The 9,408-nt window shown below is 44.4% G+C and overlaps 1 long non-coding RNA gene across 2 annotated transcripts; it reads left to right on the forward strand.

The window, feature by feature from the left end:
* Window positions 1–973: 973 nt before the first annotated feature.
* On the forward strand, window positions 974–4,951 carry LOC117195395 (uncharacterized). 2 transcript variants are annotated; one of them, XR_004475888.2, is made up of 3 exons: window positions 974–1,621; window positions 3,147–3,243; window positions 3,960–4,951. It is a non-coding gene; the product is annotated as an uncharacterized LOC117195395 (long non-coding RNA). The 2 variants fall into 2 exon arrangements; XR_004476730.2 differs by having other exon boundaries at window positions 974–1,188.
* Window positions 4,952–9,408: the final 4,457 nt, after the last annotated feature.

Below are 9,408 nucleotides of genomic sequence, written 5' to 3' on the forward strand. Positions count from 1 at the left end.
GTCAGCTCTCCTTCTGGATTTTGCAGTTGTATGAACCATTAGATCTCCTTTTCTCTTAAGCCAGTTGGGTTGGGTTTTCTGTCACTCGCAGCCATAAGGATTCTAATGGCCACTTGTACATCAAATCATCTAAGCTTGATGGCAAGTACACATTTGTTTCTTCTCACTTTCCTTGATTTCATTTCATTATTACCAAGCTGCTTTCTGATTATCGTTGATTTTTTAAGATGGTCTTCCCAGGGGGAGCGTATGTTCTGACTACATATGTTCATAGACTTTTATCATCTAAATAACAGTTTTCTTAAAATTGTAAGGAAGTAAATGTGTTTTTCTGCTTTTATAATTTGGTCACCCTGAGCCTGATTCCTTAGAGAAGGCGCAAGTTGAGTTTCTGACTTAAAAGATTGAGGGTCAGATTCTAGATTGTGGAAAATTGACCAGAGTAGTAAATACAGCCTCTGGGCCTTTTCCCTTGGAGAACAACCTGGTTTAATGTGTAGCTGTGTGAATATCAAAACCCTTTTATCTCTTCATTCTTCAAGAACCATATGCAATGTCTTCTCCTCCTCTTTTCTCATTCATTCAATGATAATTTACCAAGCACTTGGGTACACATAGTGAAAAAACTGATAAAAACCCTTGCTCTTCTTGGGCTTACATTCTAATAGGAGAGACAGACAATAAACAAGACAGATACTTAATATAGATAGTAGTAACTGTCTGGGGAGACTGGGATGTTTTAGATAGCATGATCAGAGCAGCACTGCTGAACAAAGACCTAAAGAGAGTGAGGGAAGTAGCTGAGCAGTCATCTGATAAGAGAGCCCAGAAAAGGAAGCGGCCCATGCCAAGGGTCAAGGCTGTAGCTGACCTGGCATGTGGGTGAGGGCTGAGCAACAGGAGATGAAGTTAAAGAGAAGGAAGCCCAGGGCACGTGGGCATGTGGGAGTCAGAGTGAGGGTGTGTGAGGTGGGAGCACTCGAAGGCTCTGAGCAGAGCAGTGACAGGATCCGACTCATATATGGCTGGGATCCCTCTGGCTGCCACGCTGAGGATGGGTTACAGAGGCTGCGGCAGAAGCAGGGGACCAGTTGGGAGCTGATGGTGGCCTGGATAAGAATACAAGCTGACAAGACAGGATTTGATTATATACTGGATCCCAAGTGAAAATTGAAGGATGGCACTGAGGTTTTGTTTGTTTATTTCTTTGCTTATTAATTTATTCTAAGTACACATGTGTCAACTTTGTTTATGCTACAACGGACACTTATTTTGTACCATTGTCAGTTGTGTAAGTGTCTGTTCCTTCCACTGGACTGTGGGCTTCGCTAGTGTCCAGTGCTTTTATTTTTTTATCTTTGATCTCCATAAAATCTCTGTAGGAGGCACTCCTGCAAGAAGCATGTGTGACAAAACTGAAAGAACCATATGACTGGGAGTCCAAGAAACTCTTTTTTGGGAACCCCTGTGCGAGTGCAGAGGAAGAAAACAGGGGCGTTTTTTTCCTTACTGGCTGGGGACACAGGCAAGCGGTGCAGTTATGAGGGTAAAACTCAGGACCAGTGCCTGGTGGGGTGGACTCTGAAGGCGTTTGAAGGTCAAAGGAGATCTGGACTTTGGGGTGAGTAGACTGGGCATAGTGTGAGGAGCATCAGTGGTCTTGAAATGTGGCAGATCATCTGCAATAACACAGAGCAGAGCAGAGGCAACTGGCAGTGGCCATGGACTTGAAGAATATCTGGGTCGGCAGCCTGGTAGATTGAGGTGCACCAGGCATAAGTCACTAATTAGGGCCAACAGAGTGACAGTGGCCAGTGGAGTGGAGGAGTGGACATGGGCTAGAACAGGGAAGAGAGGCAGATTATAAATGCAAATATCCCTTCTAAAGGTCCTCCATCCCTTTGGAGATTCTTAAGGAGATACAAAGAGGCAGAGGACTGAGACCATGCAACTTGGTAGGGGGCTGATATTGATCTAGAGGACGAACTACAAACTATTAAAGTGACCTTGCCGAGGGTAGGACCTAGAGGATACTTTTGGCTTATAAGTGTTGTCCCTTTATGGCAGTTCTGTTGATAACTGCTAATCTCCCCTGTTCTCTAGGTTTATTAACAATGTTCAGGTGGTTTTGTTCTGGGTCCAAACATCTTCTTCATTTGTCTTCTCTTTAGCTCTGTGGTTTGTGAATGTCCCATACTCACCCATGTCCCTTGCTGGCCCCTGCTGGTCAACACTATGCTGGTGGCTCCCCTACATCAGAGCTTGTAGAAGGATTGCTGTGTACTCTGTCTCTCTGTCCACAACTGTTTGTAAAAATCAGGCTTTAATATACACAGACTTCTGCCTCAATTGTATAGCCCTAATCATTTTGGCTTTCTTTATTTCTTTTTTATGAGATCGACTGTCTTCTGATTACAAAAGAAATACATGCCCATTGTAGAACTCAATTGATTTTCTAGAGCTTTTATTGTAAATTTGCATTCCCTGTGCCCATCTGGCCAATTTGGGAGATGCTGGAGGGGCAGTTCTCTCTGAATGCAAATTCATTCTGTGCAGCCTTTGCTGGTGAAAGGACTTCTGGGGAAACAAGTATTCACAGCTGAGTGCTGCCTGGACAACCTTTCTCATTGTGCAAACATCCTTCCCCTATAGTTGTTTATTTGTCCCTCCCTTTCAAATGTGCTTTTAGGAACAACAGCTGGAATTAAAAGGCGTTCACTTACCAGAAAATGTCTTGAAGGGGCTCTGAGGCTTCCTTGTTTTGTGCTCTCCACTTGGACAGTTCACATGTGATTTGAAGGGCTACCTCATTTGTGTACAATTTTGTAGTTCCTTTGTGTGCTGATTTTATCGGGCACACTCTCTGGTTTCTGAGTATGCACTTACATTCATTTGGTAGTAGGAAAAATTAGGTACTTAACAAAACCCAGTTACTATTGCATGCTACACATTTTCTCCTACCTCTTTCCTCCCCCCGAACTCATTAAATGCTACGGGTCATATATGTGAAAATCACCTGTTCTCATAAATGCCAGGGAGAAAAGAATAACATTTATGGAACATCCAGTCTGTGTCACTCACGCATCTTCCATGATTCATAATCCTCACCACGACTCTTTGAGAAAAGTATTGTCCTCATTTTATAGATGTCCCTGGTAGATGGATGAAGAAACTGGGACTCAGAGAGGTTAAGGATCGGCCCAGGAATTTCAAATTCGATCACCAAAGTTGCTGCAAATTTGGGTAAGTTCTTAAATACTATTTCAGGGCTAGGGTCAATTAAACAATTGTTTAATTGTTAAATTGCAAAGACCAAAAACGTTGATTTTCTGTCCAGATTATTTTTTTCAACTCTTTCTCAAGTCTACTTTCTCCTCTTCAACAACCCAGCCAGCCAGTTGCCCAGGCATTGACATACAGCTGGGAGCAGATTTATGTGCCCGTGGACAGGAGGGCCCAGGGAAAGCCTACTGGCCTGGCTGGTGCGGGTGACAGCTTGGTAATGGACCTCTGAGAGTGTGTGTGTGAATTAAGCACCTTTCATTTCCTTTGCTGCAAAAACATCAGTGAAGCTTGAATAATCCTTGGGTTTTCCCCATTTTCAGACAGAAGAAAATCGGCGCAAATTGGCTGGTATGTTTTTCCCTCTAGGCTTTGATCATTAATCATCTTCAGCTCTTTCCTGCCCTCCTGCCACCCTTGAAAAAAAAACACCCCCATGCACAGCCATTTCTGGCGCCACTGAGAATCATTCACTAGGCAATTTGTTCAGTCTTGAGTGTAATGAAGGTATGCATGCAGCACTTTGGAGGCTGGTTCTATGGAAAAGGTGCCAGGCTCTTCTGCTCAAGGTTGGAAGAAGGCTTATTCAGGGCCTTTTGTGCAGGTTGGCCAAGTTGATTGGCTTTGATATCACAGTCTGGTCCCTGTACTTGAGCCAAACAGATGTGTCTCTGCAGGCCTCTCCAACTGACACCAGCCAGAGAAAGCTTCATTTGTCTTTGCAAGGCCTCCCTCAATCCACACTCTTTTTGGAAAAGATGCTGGAAATTCTGTGCTCCACGAGTTGATACTGGCAAGTATTCTGCTGGTTTGGGTAACTCCGGGCCCACAAGATAGAATCCTGGCTCCCTGGGATTAGGACACCTCAAGGGGTCATCTAGCGACTCCTTTGCTTCTAGGGAGGGACACACCCAAACCTTCCAGCAAAATGTCTCTGCTTTCCATAAGCGCAGCGCTTCACTGAGTGCGGAACCAGCGGCCCTTTACGCATGCGCGCTCCCTCAGGCTGCACCAGGGCTCTACTGGATAAAGCTGGATGGAACCTGTGACACCGCTGATGTGCAACTGCTTTTGTCCTGAAAAAGAGATAATTTCATAAGGTTCAACCTAATAAGTATTATTAACCTCATTTTCCAGATGAAGAAAATGAGACTCAGAGAGGTTTACAATTTTTTTCTAGTAAGTGGAAGAGTCAGGGTTTTTACTCAGAGTTGAGTGATTCCAAATCTCACTGTTTTTTAGCTTTTTCAAGTTGTGAAACATTTTAATCATACACAGAAGCATATGTATGTAGACATCATATTTAATATGTAATTGGAAAAGAGGCAGAACAGTGTTATTATTTTAAACAGAAGGCTGTAATATTATGCTATTTTGTTTTTACTGTTGTTTGATTAAATTTGGCATTTAAATAGTGGTGGAAATATCTTGTATAATTTTCAGTTTTTGCTAGTGCAAGGAAAAAAACCAATTTCCTTCTCTTTCTCCCGCAGAAAGGTACATCATCCCGACTGGTATACAATACACGCCATGCGTGACTTAAACACGCCCCATCAGTGTTTCATGAACATGTGATTGCACTGTTTTGCATTTTTAAGTTTTATTTCATTGATATCAGACTGTGATTTGCTTTTCTTTTTTCCTTTTGTGCCTTGTTTTTTATTCAATTTCCATGTCTTATCTATTTATGTTGCAGTAAGTAGTTATAGTTCATTTATTGTAACTGTTGAATAGTATTTTATTAGTTGATAAGCCCCAATTTACTTATCCATTTTCTGGTTGATGTGCCTTCTGGTTATTTCCAGTTTTCCCGTACGACAAACAGTGCTACAGTGAACATCCTTACCTGTGTCTCTGTGTATACATTTGAGAATTTCTCTAGGAGTGAACTTCTAGGTCATAGCGCATGAACCTCTTCAATTTCATTGGTTGTTTCTGAATTCCATGCTAAAATGGCTGCATCAATCCACACTCCTATTAGCCACATGTGAGAATTTTCTTTCCTCCACATGTTCATCAATGCACGGTATCATCAGACTTTTACATTTTGCTGATATGATGATGTAAAAGGGTATCTCGTTGTTTTCCTCCTTCCCTTTCCCCCTTTCTTTAATAACCTCAGAGGAAGAGATGCTACACCTGCAGAGACGATCTCTCTGTGTGCTGGTTTGTTCTCTTAGGAGTGAGAAGGAGTAGTATTGGGCATGGGTTATATTAAACCGGCCATGTGGTTATTTGCTCTGTACATGGACACTTGAGACACACAGCACCCCGCACTGCTGATCACCCTTCTATGCTTGAAGAGTTTCCCATTTTATGGGTCCCACCTCCCTAGGTTGAAACCATAAGCACTCGTCACTACCCTCCCAAGGATGATCTGTCAATCAGACACATCCACGTGAGACAAATTTGGAATGTAAGGAAGGAAGTGCTGTGTGGAGTCTAGTCTGGTGAAAGGGTAGAGAGACATCCTGCTTTTGGAGGCCACAGGGTTGAGCTCCCAATGGTAGGTAGTATCCTACTGCCAACGGCAACCTGGAGAGCTGCTGAGATAGGGTTTCCACTGCAGCAGTCTAGGTGCAGTCGTGCACTGTTCCAGAACGCAAGCTTAATTCTCTGGCCCTCTTACATATTTGCTGAGCGATCTTTTATTAAACTCCTTGGCTGCTTAAACTCACTGGAGTGAATTATGTTGTTTGTGACCAAGAACGCCATCATCACTCTCATTTTTTCTATGTGGCTGGCGCTTCACATACTGAACCCTATCCCTCTCACAAGCGCTCTGCAAAGCAGGCATTAGCCCTGGTTGAGCAAGGAGGAGTAACTTGCCAAAGGCCATGATGCTAGTAAGTGGTGGAACTGGGGTATGACCCCACCATTGAGTGACTGCAGAGCCCACCGGAAGGAGCTCGCCTTCTCCACCTCCGGGGGCTCTGCTGCACATCACTCTGCTTTCATAGCACTTACCGCAGCTGGAATGATCTCATTTATATGTGTACTTATATTCTGTTTCTTCCAACTGACATATCAGTTACAAAAGGGCAGAGGCCAGTCCTTGTTTGCCATTGCGTGTCCAGCCCCGAAAGCACACTTAGCAAGTAGGCACCCGTACATAGTTGTGGGCTGAATAAACGAACTGAACCAACCTCCCATGGATCTCTTTGGGGAAAATAATGGTACCTTGCATTTATACCAAGCTCAGAATACTTTTCAACACTTTCTTGGTTTCGTTCTTTCATTCGGTAGTAACAGGTCACGATGCCTCATGCCTCTTAGGACCTGAAGCTGTATCTAATGCCTACTTTTCCTTTCTTCCTAGATATTTCAAGTTCTACCAATGTCTACTCAAATGTGTCAGAATGCCTGTCCCTGGGCCTGTCTCCCCACGGTCAGGATGGTTCCAGGGTCTGTGGGACCAGATGGCAACCCTGGAGCAGAGAGAATAGACTGGGGAGTAGCTGCAGTTGGTAGGTGCTCTGCCCTCACTCACTGCAACTCTTTCAAGGCCCCACTATGAACCAGTCCTCAGAGCTTGAGTTTGAAGTGAGTCAATGGGGCCAGGATATCACCGGCTTTTCACCTGTGAGAGACTCTGGGCCTAATGGCCTCAGAGAGTCCCTCTTTGTCTCGACAGCCATTCTGTCTCCAATCCATTCATCACAGCTTGAGCCTCTTCCCCTCCTCATTCTTTTCCATAAACTTGCCGTTCCATGCTGTTTGGGGCTAGTGTTTCATGACACTGGTTTACAAATAAATATGACCAAGCGTAATTGCCCTGTGCCCAATCTCTCCTCCAACCAATTCCTTGAATGTGGCCATTCCGAGCCGTCTCTTCTATTTCTCTTTTGTCATCTCGCACTCACTCTTGAGGTCCAGAGTAGAGAATTAAGACTGTTTACTGGCTCCAGAGTAACCAGGATTGTAAGACTCAGCTCTGTTTTCCGCCTCTTAAAGCCACTCACACGATAAATCCTGATACTGGAACAAATTTAATGGGTAGAAAGAACTTTGGGGCAAAGGAACCACAAAATGCAAGGAAATACTGATGAAATCCATTGGTGATTTAATTTCCCCTGAACCGTTATATGATATACTATCTGAGATCATGACGAGAGTGTGCGCTTTTGGACTTAGCCAGGCCTATTTGGATCCCAGTTACTCCACTTACTGGCTGTGTGACCTTGGGCAAGCTACCTACCCTTAACCTCTCCGACACTCAACTGTCCTCATTTGTAAACAACTCTTGTGCGGTTTAGAGATAATGTAGGTAAATACATTATCGGGCACTACTCTGACCAAGGCCAGGTCAGGGCCTGACTTAGAGCACTTTCCTTTCCTGGCTGTCTGCCTTACCCAACACACAGAAACACAGACACACAGACACACCCTTTCCACACACATACGCTCCCCCCACACTACACCTACATCTACCCACACCGTACAGGCCACATACACGCAACACACACACACACACACACACACACCATATACACCACACACACACAACACAACACACATACATACCCACACCACAAACAAAACACACCAAAAACATACATACATCCCTCATACTCCACGTACACACATACATATGCCCCTGCCCATGTCATTCACCCCTCCAACACACACACACACACATACACAAACCACACTTTGTAGGTGGTTTCCTATTCACTCAGCTGACCTGCTAAAATGGAGAAAAATCTCTGCTGAATCTGAACGTGTTGACGGCCATCTTGATTTCACTGAGAGAAAGGGATGCCATTGCACCACTCTACCTGAGAGGTTCCAGGAAGTAAATGGAGGGAAAGAGCAAAGTCACAATTCAGAGAACAGGTTCAAAAAAACTAATAAAAAAACCATCACATTTTCTATTTGGTAGTAGTTCTGGCAATAAGGTCTTGGGGAACAGCACGTCGAAAAATTGCCTAAAATCGTAAGGGTTTGGGGTGATGATTGCCTCCTTTCACAAGTAAGTGAAATTGGCTTCTTGTTTTACTCAGGTGATTCCCCAGAAGAAATAAGAACCACGACAGTGACATCACCTTAAAATTGTGGAGAGCGTTGTATTCTCCAGAATGCCTTGAATGTTGTTATGTGATTATGGAACAGTTCTGGGGACGTGTCACGACGGACAGCCATCTGCTCTTGTCAAGCCCCGTGAGCTTTGGCAAAACAGCAACGTGTCTAGATTCACATTGAATTACGGTTTGGGGCAGCAGTCGTTATAACCCGGAAATGTGAAAGATATACACACTCAGTGTACAGGCGTACTTTGTGTTACATTTTTTTTTTTTTACATCTTTATTGGAGTATAATTGCTTTACAATGGTGTGTTAGTTTCTGCTGTATAACAAAGTGAATCAGTTATACTGTGTCACATATTATGATCTTTGGGGGATGGGCTGAGCAGGAGTGCCCCTGCGCCCTTTCCAAGGAGGGAATGTAGTTTCTCGAGTACTACCCGGCTCAGCCCTGACATGTATTCTCTTTCCACATCTGCACGAGGTGGGTGCTATTATTCTCCCCATTTTACAGATGACAAAACTGAGTCAAGTAACCTGCTCACTCAGGTAACACTAGTAATCAGTGGTAGGGTCAGGATTCCTACCAGGCAGCTCAGCTCCAGAACCTGTGCTATACAAGATGTGGTCCAGGGATGCTGGGGGTTACTGCCAGCGGGGACAAGGTGAAAGGCATGCATGCTGTCAGGAGGAATAAGCCTTCCTCATATGAGACTAGACTGTGTTTTCATAAGAAAAGTGAATATTCAACTGCAGTTCATGTTGGACAAACACACTTGCTTGTCGGGCAAACCAGTGAGAAAGTCAGCTTTGACTCCCACCGGTGGGAACAGCCTGGGGTCTGGCCCTCATCTCAAGTGCCTGAGTGATTCTTATTGGGATTATTGGCATTTGAGATGTTCCATCTCGACTGACCATGATCAAATGACCACTGCTAGATGGTTAGCATCCCTGGCCTGGAGGCACTAAATGCAGCGAGTTTGCCCAGTCTTTGTGACTGACCCAAACGCCCCTCCCAACCCCAGTTCCCCCACCTCTAATGAGAGGGCATCTTGCTGGAGGCTGAGGTGTACAGTCTGAAGGGCATGGGAAGGATCTGGGG

Source organism: Orcinus orca, chromosome 2, assembly GCF_937001465.1.
Source record: "Orcinus orca chromosome 2, mOrcOrc1.1, whole genome shotgun sequence".
NCBI classification, from domain to species: Eukaryota; Metazoa; Chordata; class Mammalia; order Artiodactyla; family Delphinidae; genus Orcinus; species Orcinus orca.